Raw genomic sequence first — 5,719 nt, 5'->3', positions numbered from 1 at the left:
ATGTTATCTAACGTGTAGGTGACGACGTGCTTGTCTTTCTCGTAATAAAAGGGTAGTATTTTTAATATAGGTTTTTTCCCGCTCCCCACGTACGTGGGTTCCACGATATCCGTGTACACGATTATGTTGTGAAACGGGGGTTCCAGGAGTACCTCGACGGAGCTCGTAGCATCCTCATCCCCCGTGAACACGGTACGCGATTCGAAGCCCAAAAGCACGGCCAGGTACTCGGAAAGTCTTAGGGTGGAGGTGCCCTCGGAAAGCCGAATTTTACATTTCTGTTCGGTTCCGTCGAAGCTGAAGCGCGCGCGTTCGCCTACGCGCTGATTAATCGCATTTAGAAGTGCTTGCGGCGTCGCATAATAGCCGGGAGGCACATGTACTTGCAAAGATCGAGGAATTTTCGTCTTGATCGTGAAAGAAAATTGACGCGCTATGGGGAGAGAGACGCGTAGCGTTTCTTCATGTCCCTCGACGGCTGTGAGATGTAGCAGCTTGACAAAGGGTTCCGGTACGTGCAACCCTTTCGGTGTTTTCAGAGAGTACACGTTATCCGCGAATTCTAGCGAGGCGTCCAGCTTGTGCGTCTGGAAATACTTGTTGAGTGTGTTCCGTAGGGACGTGGTTTCCGAATTCAAAGTGACGTCGCCGAAAGCGACGGCGGCTGCGGCGTGCTCCAATAAGATGGAGGTGGCTTCGCGTTCGCTCAATTTGGGGGGTTTCACCGCACGACCTGCTTCGCGGGACGCTAGCGAGGCGTCGAGCGCTTGCGCGAGCCGAGGGTCCAATTCCACGGCTTTCATGTCCACGGGTAAGACGAAGTCGTATCGCGATTTATTGTACGCGAAAGAAACGTCGAATTCCGAAAGGGCTTTTCCCAAATCCCTCTCGAGATCCGAGGTGACACGAAAAGTTCTGCCGGCTTCCACCGTATCCTCGAAAGAAACCTCGATTTTCGCATCTTGCCTTTCGTAGCCGATATTTAAAAAATCGTTACTTATGCTGAGATCCATCAGACCGACTTTATACCGATTCGAGAGCTGAAGCGGACTATCGAAAGCTACCGTGAAGGCGTTGAGTTTATTCGAGGGAAACTTATCCATGCTGGCGTTCGAGAGCAGGTGGACGTAGATGTCCGACATCATTTCCCAATCTTGACCACGTCGCTGCTCGGAACCCAACTGTCGTGTTCTTTGTCGTAACCGAACCAGCGAACCAAGGAGAAGCTCTGACCGTTCAGTTGCTTCTTTCTCAGCACTTTCGTTACTGGCCAAGGCTGATTGGCGTCTCGGGTTACGACGAGTACCTCCTCCGGGTAGAAAGATCCGTCCACTTCCTTACCCCGGTAATCTTCCAGGTGTACGACGGGAGGAGAGGTGTCTCTCAGGCGGGAGACGGTGAAAATCTGAGGCGACCAACTCCCTTCCGAGCTCTTATGAAAACCTTTTCTATGTAGTAGGACCCTCACTTTATCCCCCAGTTTGAGCTTCTTTTTCACGGAGGGTACGACGGGCTTCCCATTTATCTTATTGAACAGCTCCAATTCGTTTTCGGGCGTGACTTCGGACGGGCTGATGCCCAAAGTCCTGTGTTTGGTGTTGTTGTAGTCGCGCACGATCTTGGGAAGCGCGGAAACGAAGTGGTATTTTCCCGTTACTCTAAAATAACGGAATATTCTGTCGCGTAAAGTGCGTATGACGCGTTCTGCCTGCGACGCTTTGATTACTGGAGAGAAGGTAGAATAGATGTGTACCTTCTTTCGTGAGAGATACTCCTTGACGGTCTTGTTGTAGAATTCCCCGCCTCTGTCGCAAAAGATGCGTGTAGGTACGTTACCTCCCCGAAAAAGTCTTATCATGGCCCTTTTCATTTCGGCGGGGCGCTTCGTCTTTAGTGGGAGGGTGCGCAGAAAGCGGGAGAGGGAATCGATCGCCACGAGAATGTAGCGGTAGCCACCGTTGAATCTCTTGTATTTTGAAAAATCGGCGAGATCCATTTGCCACACGTCGTTGATCTTGAGCGCGATGATGCGTCTCCTATTAAACTTTCTTCTGACCGGATGGTGGAGCGTGTAGGCATCCAGCTTTCTGAGAATGGCGAGAGCCTTCTTTTTGCTCAAGTGATGCGCTTTTCTATAGCGTTCCACACCCCCCAAACCACCCTCTGGTTTCTCATATCCCTCCATAAGTCGTCCACGCAATGGAGGCCTGCTGCTGCTGCTGCTGTTGAGGCTCGCGAGATTTGGGTAGAGAAATCAGACGCAATAGTTTCGAGACTTTGGGGAACCAGGAAGGTTTCTTTCCCGTCTTACGTTGCAACAAATAATTGACGAGTTCGTAAACGGAGGAGTGTCTGATGGGCTTGCCCGACACGGAGACACAACCCTCGCGATCCCAGGAAAGAACCTTCTTTAATTCCGAGACGACCCTTTCCGCTTCCTCTTCGTCCACCTCTGGAGAGAGGAGCGAATAGTCAAAGTCATTTGTAGCGTCGGACGCCTTGTTTTTATTGACGTAGGGGTCAAATCCGTACTGCTTGAGTATGCGATACAGTGCTTGCAGTATGAGTTTCACTTTGACGTCGTCACTCTCCTTCGAGGAAAGAATGTTTCCGATGGAGGAGGTGGTCACTTCAATTCTCTTGGCCATTGGCGAAAAGGTTCAACACGGCGGAAAGCAGGAGAGGAACCACCGACGAAAGAACGCCCTGTCCTCGCTGCTGAGACAGATAGCGCTTCAAACGTTGCGGATTCTTGTGAATCTTTTTGTAGGCGAGCCGTCGTAAAAAGCGTTTGTGCTTCTTCAAACGCGCGAACGTATCTGGAGCTAGAGCCACCTTTCCGTTCAATACATTGAGGCAAATTTCGGAGAGGTGTTTCATGTCGGACGAGGACGAACGTCTCAAGACGTCGCGGCGGCGTGGAGGGGGTAGAGTGGAGAGTACTTTGAGTAAAGTGAGGTGAGGGCGGAGATTCATTTCGGAGCGTAGATATATTGACGTTCTCCCGGAAAGATATTGCTACGCAACCTGTGATCCTCGTGCGTATAGTTGTGAAGATCCACGAGTAAATATGCGTGGGGCGACGACATCGCTTGTTTATATGCGTCCAGAAAATACTCCAATCTTTTTCTGCCAAATAGCTGTTGGCCGAAATGTTCCATCTGGTGCACGCTGCGCACGGTGCGCCACAGGACGACGTAACTGGCGTTGTAGGATATTGTTCTAAAATGGCTACTGTCGAAAAAGATGTTTTGAACGAGTAAGAAGATCGAGGCGTTGGCGTGGTGAGAACCCCGAATGAAAAGATCGGTCACCTCCTTCAAGGAGCCGGCGTCGGTCATGTGATCGTCGACGACGATCAGCGTAGCGCGCGACGTGTCCCACTCTCGCGGTAGCTCCTTGGTAAATTTTACGGAGTCCCCGAATTCGTCCTGCATGCTCGGCGAAGCATATTTCTGCACGTAGAATATTTGTGACGGAGGCTTGTCTACCACGTCGTTCAGGTTCCTCAACACGTTAGCAACGAAAGTAGATTTGCCGCACATGGAGGGGCCGCTTAAGATACAGCGAAAGGGATGACGGAAACGAAAAGGTTCTGGGGAAGACATGTTACGTGCGTACACGTTTCACGAAGAGAAAGAAGAGACTGAGGCTCGAAGAGAAATGCATCGCTTTTATTTACACATCCTCGTCGTCGTCCTCTACATCGGAACTGCGTTCCCAATACAGATTGTCCAGGCTAAAGTTGGACTTCTTTTTCGCCAGTCTGTCCGCCGCTAAGATGCGGTCGAGCGTCTTCATCTTGTCCTGACACATTTCTTGCCGTGCTTGCAACCATTCCAGGCGGTGGACTTGAAAGGCTTCCTCCACGATGCCGCGTATAAATTCGCGAAGTTCTTCGTTTTTTGTCTTTTCCTTGCGACGACGAGAAACGCAGGAGAATAAACCACACATGGCGTTTTCCACGTATCGGTCAGAATGATGACGCGAGCGCGGTGCGCGCTGCCTTTATAGAGATAAACGCGCGCGCGCAAAGAACGGAGAATGAAAGCGAAACTGAAAAGCCACCCGTCGCCGCTAGGAGCGCGCGCGCAGCAGAGAGCCGAAACCGAAAACACCCGCGGCCGGCGCAGAGGGAGCTAGCAGCGCGCGCGCGCATGCGCGGACGGGTGGAGCAGAGGGCGCGCGCGCATCCATAGCGGCCGATGCGCGTCGCCTCTCTCAGTTTCTCTCGGACCGTCGCGGAAGACGGACGTGCGCTCCGCGCGCTCGCTCACTTTCTGGCTGGATCTCGTAGAGAGCAGACGTATGTTCTCCGCGCTCGCTCAGTTTCTGCCTGGAAGTTGCCGCGGGGGAAAAGGTGAGTGATCTGACGCGCTCCTTTTCTCGTATGTTTGCCGTGTTTAGCGGTGACCGCGCTCGTGTTAAGCCTTTTCTCGCATGTTTAGACTTGTTTTGCGGTGTCCAAGCCTGTTGACGCATGTTTAGCGATGTGTGGTTCCCGCCTTGTGTTAGCTGCGTAGTATTGAGGTTATGCCCAAGCGCGCTCGTGTTAAGCCTTTTCTCGCATGTTTAGACTTGTTTTGCGGTGAGCAAGCCTGTTGACGCATGTTTAGCGATGTGTGGTTCCCGCCTTGTGTTAGCTGCATAGTGTTGTGGTTAGGCCTAAGCGATCGCCCCCGTGAGCCTTTTTCCCCGATGTGTACTGTTTTCTGTTTAGCAGTAGCGGTTAGACCTTTTCTCTCGCATGCCTAGACTTGTTTAGCAGTGCTGCCATTTTTACCTGCCGCTAGTATCTTGTTCTGTCTTTCTCGTCTAGAGCTATGACGGTGGCGGCATCTGGTGTGATGCCTTGCAACTACGTGGCCACCTGTCGTCGATCTCTGCAACTGCTGGGTGCAAACTACCAACATGGCGGGTGCTGGTCACTCGGGTGTTGCGGAGCGGCTTCTTCGCCGCGGCATCGTTGATTTTCGAATAAATTGTTTCTCTCCACTCTATCTCTATCTTTTCATTTTATTTTCTACCTATTTTTTTATTTTTTATCAGCTCAACTAGCCCACAACTCACACAGTGGTCTGGACACGTCCTAGATGCACCCCAATTAGTGTAATGACTCCCTGGTGGGTCCTAATTACTGGGGGGGGTCCCAATTAGCTCTAATTGCTCATTAATGGCGTCCAGGCCACTGTGAGAGTTGTGGGCCAGTTGAGCTGATCCCATACTACTACCGTCCACGGAGAGCATCGAATGAGACTGGTCGTAATGGCGGAATTTGTAGGGGTTCGATTGGATGTCGCCGAGAAAGTCGGACGTGGCGAGCAGGGCGACGCATAATTTAATTAACGTTTTCAAAGTGAGCGTCCAAGCTCCCGGCACCTTGGTTTCCAATCCGCGTAACACGTAGATGGCCGGCGTGGTCATTTCTTTAATGTCCACCTCGTAATTGTATGTTTTCTTGTCGTTGGGGACCGTTATGAGTTTAAATTCGTCGTTGTTTAAGAGGAAAACGACGCGAATCTCGACGGCAGGTACCACCAGGTGCGGCTGTTGAAAGAGGTCGGTATTGATCTGACCGACCAGGTTAAAGTATTTTCCACCCTTCGTCGCTTCGTAACGTTGTTCCGGACCGCGAGACGAGACGTCGTAATCGTTCTTTAAATGTTCGTCGTCCTCGACATAGTCCAGCTGCGTGCACTGTTTCTTGAGCCAGTTGTGT

At 51.5% G+C, this 5,719-nt stretch overlaps 1 long non-coding RNA gene across 1 annotated transcript; it reads left to right on the top strand.

Moving 5' to 3' along the window:
* Nucleotides 1-4,180: 4,180 nt before the first annotated feature.
* Nucleotides 4,181-5,000, top strand: LOC135373177 (uncharacterized). The gene is made up of 2 exons (XR_010416316.1): nucleotides 4,181-4,360; nucleotides 4,820-5,000. It is a non-coding gene; the product is annotated as an uncharacterized LOC135373177 (long non-coding RNA).
* The last annotated feature ends 719 nt before the right edge of the window (nucleotides 5,001-5,719 follow it).

This window comes from Ornithodoros turicata, unplaced genomic scaffold (assembly GCF_037126465.1).
Source record: "Ornithodoros turicata isolate Travis unplaced genomic scaffold, ASM3712646v1 Chromosome215, whole genome shotgun sequence".
In the NCBI taxonomy this organism is placed as follows: Eukaryota; Metazoa; Arthropoda; class Arachnida; order Ixodida; family Argasidae; genus Ornithodoros; species Ornithodoros turicata.
The sequence above is the reverse complement of the archived record's forward strand: the minus strand, read 5'-3'. Positions and strand labels throughout refer to the sequence as shown.